We start from the raw sequence: 9,053 nt of genomic DNA on the forward strand, positions 1-9,053 counted from the left end.
CCAAGTAGTCATTCATTAAAGAAAACAAGTATTCATTTGGATATAATTTACAAAATTAATGCAGGAACGAATTACTCATTTCAGGATAAGCATTAAACCAGCAGCAAGTGCCCTTGTCTTTTACTTTGACCACATTTTAAACATGTGGTAGAAACCTATGATGCAGTTGCTTGAGTCGACATGAATGTATTCAAAATAAATCCCTTTACTTATTCATCCTTTCAGAGTAAAGCTCACACGCTGTATGCTAATACTGGCATTCCACTTTCTGCGACCATGTCTGTGACCGTGGTCAAGATAAGCCTATCCTTAGGTGTGAGGACTGTGCCATTGGTTTTTAGCTAAATACAACTTGTGTGACTGCCGTTTATTAGATGAGTCACAAAACAGGAGCCATTTTGTTTTCTACGGGGGCTGAAGATCAAGTGACATCTGTGTGACCGTCTCCCAAAGGAGCTTCTTAATCTCACACTGAGAGGATACAATGTCCCACTGTTCACATGTCGAATGCATCATATTTGCAGAGCCATGAAGGAATGTCTCTATATGCTGGCAACAGAGTTGCAGCACCGTAGCATTACATTTAAGGAGGACAGTGGTCCTGCAGGACCAGGAAGTGGACTTGTATTCATTACTACACGAACCCTAGCGTCCCTTTTCTGGGCATGCCATAATGGGCAAACATTCTGCAACAATACTAAGGAGATCTTTAAAAGGTTAAAAGTGGATGATCAATAAATGGATCCAAGCTGTTCCACAAATAAGTCGCTTTCCCACAACTTTGATTCTGGCTCGGCTGAATCAGCTTGCCTGAATCAGCTCGCCTTTCTTCATTTTCCACTGCAGAATGTACCACCTCAATGTTGCTGGCTGTCATAGCGGCATCATAGCTAAAGCTTATGTTGTCTGGAAACTATCTACTTCATCTGTACAGTCCAACAAAGACACCTTTTGTAAATGATTGCATCAACTAGCTGGAAACCTTGATGGAAGTGATAGCAAAAAAGTGCAAGGTAGCAAACAGGCTTTTTTGTTATTCTTTGTTTTTTTTAACTGGTCACAGGTAGTGGTACTGTGCAAAGATTTATTTTAGACATGTGGATGGAGTATGTATAGGTACTGTAAGAATCGTTGCCACCAGCCAAATATTGCAATGCTACAAACAAATTTCCTGGAACCATGGAGATGTACAGTTAGAGTATAGACTACATACAACAAAAGTTAACAAGAGTTAAACTAATACTGGGGTTTTTACTGGGGATTTCATTGATGAATCTCATTAGATACTCACACAAATCAGTGAATAATGAGTTCTTTGCCGCCATTCCACACCTAAGAAAAGATGAAAATCACACCCGTGTGAACTGAGCGGTGGTTGTGGAGGCTGTGGGGGGGGGGACTTGCTGACCCACCCTTCCCCCCTGTGTGTGTGTGTGTGTGTGTGTGTGTGTGTGTGTGTGTGTGTTTGTGTGTGTGAGAACAACAGCGCCCCTCCCTTAACATGTGTGGTCAGAAAAGGTACTGCAGGCTTGAGGCTACATACAGACACGCACACACACACGCACGCATACACACACGGCCACGTATAGGAGACGGTGTGACCACCGCTCAAAAATGGGTTGATACAAGCATGGGCAATGGGATTAAGGTTCAAAATCAGATATTATTATAATGAGAATCATTATCTGTGCAATGCAGGTATCTTAAATAAATTGCTTTAGTGAGCAAATTGTGAGTGGCGATTTAACTATTCTTAAAATAATGTAGGCCTACTAGGCCTAAATGGGCCTAAAATAAGACCCTGGATTTCTAGGTTTACTGAAAAACCATCTCCTTGTACAGTACCATTGTCAATATCCCCAGATAGAAGTAAACATTAATCTACACAATAATGCTGTGTTATTTTTCTTATTTATGTGTGTAATTGTATAGTTACAGTGTGCATCAAACAAAAACGGCAACATCACCGTCTAATCCTATAGGCCAGGATTTATTTTAGCTAACGCTAACACCCTTTTGACCCATTTCTGTCACCTCTAACATGTCAGCGTGCACTGAAGACTTTAGAACAAAACACTACAAACCACAAAGAACACATGATATTAAGACAATGTAACTCAACTCCCAACACACCGACTCTGTCAGAAACGTGCAGCAAATAAATAGAGCATTAATTGTTTATCAACACGTGTTTTTAGTTTTCTTTTTTTCAATTTTAGTTTTTTTGCGGGTTATATGAAAGTGGATTATTGTTAGGGCTTTTTTGTTCTAATAAATCTAATCACTTTGTAAAACAAACAATCAAAGAAATGCTGAATCATTTGAAGATAACAGGGTGGGATTACATCCTCCATAATGCCACTAATTCGTAAAACAAAGGACTTAAGATACTGTAGCAGCCGGTATGATTTCCACAAATGCAATGTTAGGTATATCCTTTTTTAATATCACATACGGTATAGTATTCTATGATTGATATTGCTCCCTGGATAGCTACATAAATGTTATATCTGTTAAATCTGCAATTCATAAATCTGTGTGAATAAAAATGTTAATACAATATAACTAACACAATTGCAGGGTTGGAGGTGAATTCTCTGCATGCTCATATCCTGTGGTCGGGTACGTCCACTACTGATTGACAAATTTGAAGAGAAATATCTCGCCTTCCGAACTAGTAAACTCTGTTATGGCTCAACAGTAGCAATGTCAGCAGACAGTGGGACAAAGTTACCGATTGCTGCTTTAAGTTTTATTTCTGAGCTTGCACATATCAAGCTACACATGGGGCCTACCAGGCCATTGCATTCCATCCAAAAGACAGAAATCGTAAAGATAAAGGATTTGACTAATGGGGCAAATAATCTGTCTCAAATCAAATTTACAGTAGTCAATGTATTTGACACAAAAAACACCTGTCTTTAACCTAGGGCCTATTTGTGTAAAACATTTCTGAGAGCAATGATCAACAGATAAATCTACAGAAAAGCAAAGACTTTACAGCTTACTTCACAAAGATTACATTGTCTAGATAAAAGCCAATTACTGTAAAATAATTCTGAATTTTAAGCATGTAAAGTAACTAAAACTCAATCCTATTCCAGCCTGCAGTATTGTTGCAAGAAGAAATCCTAGCAGTTAAGAGCCTGTGTGTGACTGAAGGGCCTGTAATGCGACAACAATGAGTTGTATAAAGTACTGACCTTCTATTTGATTATGCTGGTTGCGCTTCTTTACTCGTGGTATCTTCTGAATGAATGCCCGTTCAGTTTGGAGGTTGTGTATATGTTTGTCCCCTTTGTTGTCGGCTATTGGGCAGAGAGTGGACAGATGGCTCCCTGTGCCCTCAGACCGGCTGGAGTGAGGCTGGCTTTGCTATTAGTCCCTCAGCTTAGCCCAAGATAAGCCCCTACGCAGGGCAAGGGAACCCACATCTCTTGCCTAATTCTCCCTGTCAGTGTTATTGGCGTTCCTCTGAAGACAGACCCGCTTGCTGAAGAGGCCTGAGGGTAAGTCAACGTGGATCTTCGGCGGGACGCTGTCCAAATCAGAGAGGGCATGCTACAGTCGAAGACAGATATGGCCAAACGGGGAGGTCTACCCTTCTGCAGAAACCGAAAACAAATGCAGGGACATTGCTTGGTGGGGGGGAAAAAATAGAAGCGTTGTTAACTGATGTGGCCTTGTGACTAATGTCTGTGCTTGACTGCTGCACTGATCATTAGATTCTCAGAGAGCGCTTCCTGCTTCCACGGGGCCAGATTTTCTCTAAAAATAAATCCCTCTGTATGAAGTCGGTGCTTTGTACAAGACAGTCGTGGCACATAAACACCCGACTAATTGAGGAGCAGGGAGGGCAATGACATATTTGAGGTGTTTAGTTTTGTTAAGTACAATGTCTTCATGGGGTGCTTCGAACCCCGTTCCCTCCACCAGCCCTTCCCCCACCCCACACCAAGCCCTTGTGTCCCAGTAATGAGGCCATAGTGGATACAATACAACCCTTCTGCAGAGAAAAGGGCATTCAGTTGAGCTTCAAAATCGCAAAGGAAATGAATCAGCGAAGCATAAGTGGCATATTTAATTACTTTTCACTGCATTGCACGAAGACAATGATGGCTGCTGTGAGCCTCATGGCAGACTCCCTCAGACTAAGTGCTCTGGCCTTCCTTCCTACATCTAATACAACAGACTGCAGACATTAGGCTCATGTCGAAACTGTAACTACTGAGAGTTACACTTATAATATATATACAATTGTGAAGTGGGTGGGTGATGTGATCCTTTTTTAGATTTTCTTGAGTCTCACCCCCCAATTATGTTCCAATGTACAAAAAACTGCTTTGGTTAGAATTTGGTTGAATTTCAAGCATATTTAGAGGTAGCTCAATCAAGTCAAAGATTGTACATTTTATTGGTCAAAATCAAAATCAATTGCACTGCAGGCACATTTAAGTTATACATTACACATTATTCTTATACTAAGCACAGAAATTATATTTTTTAAGCTTACAAATCTAAACACAAATCTAATTACATGTTTGTCATATGTCAAACCAGAATTAATGTATTGTAGGAAATAGCAAAGCAAAGAATGACAAATTGCTATTTTTCATTTTACGTGCACAATGACATGTCTCTATTGCACACTCTTCAATCATACTCACAACACACAACAAGCACACAGCCCCACTTCCTTGTTTACCCCCAAAACCCCTGAAAGTCACTGCAGTATAGTAATTCAGTAGTTACTGATCAATTAAAGTTTGTTTACGGCTATCGGGATACTTCGTTGCTGGAATATTCATCAATAAATGCTGAGGTGTCTAAAGCTGCTTCTCAAAAGTTTTCCAATCACTTATGGTATTTGGCCCCAGAGATCGTTTGCATTGTTTGACAGTCAAGTGAGCGCACAAACGAAGAGGCTGATGGTGAGAGCCATGAAAGATGGCAATGAAGATGATGAACAGGGGCATATGAAGAGAATTACTGTTGACCTTGGAACAATTGCAAGGAAGAACATGGAAGATTTTGTGTCTCCCAAATCCAAGGTGCTTTTCAAAATGATAGATCTCCCAGATGACTTCCTTGACGTTGATCCCAATGAGTGGGAGCCCAGGGTGGACTACCAAGAAGCTCTGGCTGTAGTGAAGGCGATGAATGTTGTCAATGATCATGCAGAGTGTGGGGTTGCCCTAATACAAGAATATTGTGGTCTCATTACTAAAGATGAGTCCCAACTCCAATTCCTGCTGCAAATTGTGCAGAACCATCGGCACAAGTATCCCGATAGCCGTAAACAAACTTTAATTGATCAGTAACTACTGAATTACTATACTGCAGTGACTTTCAGGGATTTTGGGGGTAAACAAGGAAGTGGGGCTGTTTGCTTGTTGAGTGTTGTGAGTATGATTGAAGAGTGTGTGCACGTTATATGAAAAATAGCAATTTGTCATTCTTTGCTTTGCTATTTCCTACAATACATTAATTCTGGTTTGACATATGACAAACATGTAATTAGATTTGTGTTTAGATTTGTAAGCTTAAAAAATATAATTTCTGTGCTTAGTATAAGAATAATGTGTAATGTATAACTTAAATGTGCCTGCAGTGCAATTCGATTTTGACCAATAAAATGTACAATCTTTGACTTGATTGAGCTACCTCTAAATATGCTTGAAATTCAACCAAATTTTAACCAAAGCAGTTTGTTGTACATTGGAACATAATTGGGGGGTGAGACTCAAGAAAATCTAAAAAAGGTAATTTAAGATCCACCCTAGGGGTGGGGTTGGGTGTGGGTTTTCTTACTTTTAAATGAATTATTACACAGACAGTACTATAAGTGCACCTTCAACATTGCCAGTATTATTGTTAAAATGCAATATACCAGTTTTGCTTAACTGGCGTATTGCATTTTAGCAAGATAACATCATTACTCCATGTCACATAGCTAAATTATTTCTATTGAGTATTTTAGAAGTGTCACTTCTGGCATTGCGTGCAAAAGCCTGTGTGTGTGTGTCTGTGTGTGTGTGTGTGTGTGTGTGTGTGTGTGTGTGTGTGTGTGTGTGTGTGTGTGTGTGTGTGTGTGTGTGTGTGTGTGTGTGTGTGTATTATTGTGAAGATCTCACCCACATTGTTATCTTGCCTTCTTTGTCTATGTGTTTTCCCTCGTGTGGGACATGGGGGGGCAGGAGACTCTCGGACACCTATATGAAACCAGCCAACGTCAAAGTTAGATGGAGGCCTTAGAAAGGCCAGAGTAGAACATAGCTGTCCTCTCACTCTCTCCTGGATTACTGTACGTGTTTTGGTTAATTGTGGGGTTTATTAAACCCTCAAGACTTGGTAAGTATAATGTTCCGACACAGAATTTGGATGCTGGGGTTCAAGTGGTTAAGGTTTTAGAATTCAAAACCACCCCTACGCCACCTTTTTCACCCATCACAATGAACATGCATGCATTCACCCCTGATCCAACTGACTGACAGACAGACACACACGCATGCACGCTTGAGTGCGTGCGTGCAAACGCACGCACGCACGCACGCACGCACGCACGCACGCACGCACGCACACACACACACACACACACACACACACACACTTGTTTGCTTATGGTTGCTCATCAAATCTGATGATGACGTTCACTTATATCTTCCGAAATAGTATCAAATCCTGGAATAAATTACTTACCAAAACATTTCTTCACCAATGTGTTTGTAAAGGTGTCTTGTAACACATCTCACAAAGAGTGAAATTCAGTTTCCCTAGGAGAATCCCTTACAGCTGCTGAAAGTTGGGGCCCCATTAAATTAACTATACAGGATAAAACACACCAAAATATGTGTGTGGGGTCAAACAAAGGTTTTTTCATGATTCCGAATCCATTGGAAGCATTTGTTTTTGACGAAAAACATTCCTTGGGCAAAAATTGCCCCACAAAACTATGGTTTAGGGATGAGTCATCACTTTTCACAGTTTTGTGGGAGCCGCCCTTACTCCAAGGAATGTTATAGTATATGGGGTGGCAGTGGCAACGGCAACCGTGAGTGTGTTCCTCCTGAGTCTCCTCTCCTGAATCCTGGCTGTCTTTTGCTCCTCCAGCATGCGGGTACCATCCATGCAGCTGATGCCAGGTGTTAAGGTCAGCAGCATGCAGCAACATCCTCCAGGGCCTCAGGATCTGATTTTACACTTCCATAATGCGGTCTTCAGCTGGTCTTTGTAGCGCTTCTTCTGTCCTCCAGCTAAGCCTTGCCCATGATGTAGTTGGCGGTATAACATATGTGAGGCAGGCAGTTGGAGGGCATCCTTACTAATGGACCATGTCCAGTAGTAAGGATGGTGCTGGGAGATCGTATAGCCTCAATACTCCTGCAATTGTTCTTTGAGAGAATTTCAGAATGAGGCACACAATCACGCCAGGTCATTCCCAGGATGCGCTGAAGCAGCGTATGTGGAACTGCTCTAGGGCCTTGATGTTACCCAGGCTTCTCTCTCACACGCACACGCACACACACGCACGCACGCACGCACGCACGCACGCACGCACGCACGCACGCACGCACGCACGCACGCACGCACACACACACACACACACACACACACACACACACACACACACACACACACACACACACACACACACACACACACACACACACACACACACACACACACAAACACACAATAAAAACATGGCACTTCAAAAAGGTTGCTGACCCCTGGTCTACACAATCAGGTCAAATCTTGAAAGATGCCTGCATTATGATGATTGAAGCAGTCACACCTGGACTGAACCAAACTAACTGAAGTCACTGAAGTGTGACTACACCATCAGTCCCCCACACACATATTCAGGTTACTGTCCTGTCTCTCCTTTGGTTCTCAACTTTTTCAGGCTGTTACCCCCAAAATAACCATATTTTAACTGGGGACCCTTCCACCCTGACAAGCACTTAGTTGATGCATTACATTTTGTATAGCATGCATGGTTCTATTGTGAAAAAACAGATCTACATACTCACAACGCCTCGCGTTGCGAGATCGGCAATTTTCACAATTTCTGCCTCTAATATATGACAATTTGGCCAATGTTCAATTTGTCATTTTAGAGGTATTAAAAAGTCCTTAAATTGTCACTTTGGAAATGGGCAGATAACCTCTATAGGCTACACTTAAACTTTATGTTGGTTTGTTTACTGATGAGAGAGAAAACAAAATGTTGCGCATTAAGTTAATCATCTAGGGACCCCCCCAAAATAATGTGTGGACCCCCCTGGGATTCCGACCCACAGGTTGAGAACCACTGCTTTAGAGCGTCAGTCTGCAGACCATGTCAATGGGTTTCAGGGGTGAAAGTGAGATTTTGAGATTTTGGTTAAAAACAAGTGTTAAAAAGTGCTACATTTTGTTTTTTCATGGGTCTGACTCATCTCTCCAGCTCTTTATTTTGTATTTGCAGGCCTACCATTTATCCAATCAGGAGAGTGAACTCATATACAGCAGGATACAGCCATCAAGTTGAATTGGAAGTGACAAGATACAATTGGAACTGGAACACTATAAATTTGAAGCTGATGAATGAATGATATTTGTGGAGTTCGTTGTCCTGATTGGATACAATTGTATAGACCAATTAACTGAAAATGTATTTTCTGTTTGTGTTTACCGAAAATCGGTAGAGGTGCAGAGAGACCTCTACTGAACAATGATCAGAATATAAGAAAATCTTTCTTTTCTTCTTTTAACATTAATCCTTACCATAACCTCATGAAACCATGAAACTTCTGCACACACGCACGCACGCACACACACACACGCACGCACGCACGCGCACACACACACACACACACACACACACACACACACACACACACACGTCACGTGTGAATGTTTGACATGTTGGGTTGCCTACTGTGTCGTCGACTCGATCGTATCTGTCTGTGAACTGTCTGGGAAGGCGAGGACCTTGATCTTACCTGCGTGCTGCATGTAGCCTATGTTCCAAAAGGGTAAACGATTACAAACACGCACAGAGAGTGTTG

This window comes from Nannobrachium achirus (genome assembly GCF_963921795.1).
Source record: "Nannobrachium achirus genome assembly, chromosome: 13".
NCBI classification, from domain to species: domain Eukaryota; kingdom Metazoa; phylum Chordata; class Actinopteri; order Myctophiformes; family Myctophidae; genus Nannobrachium; species Nannobrachium achirus.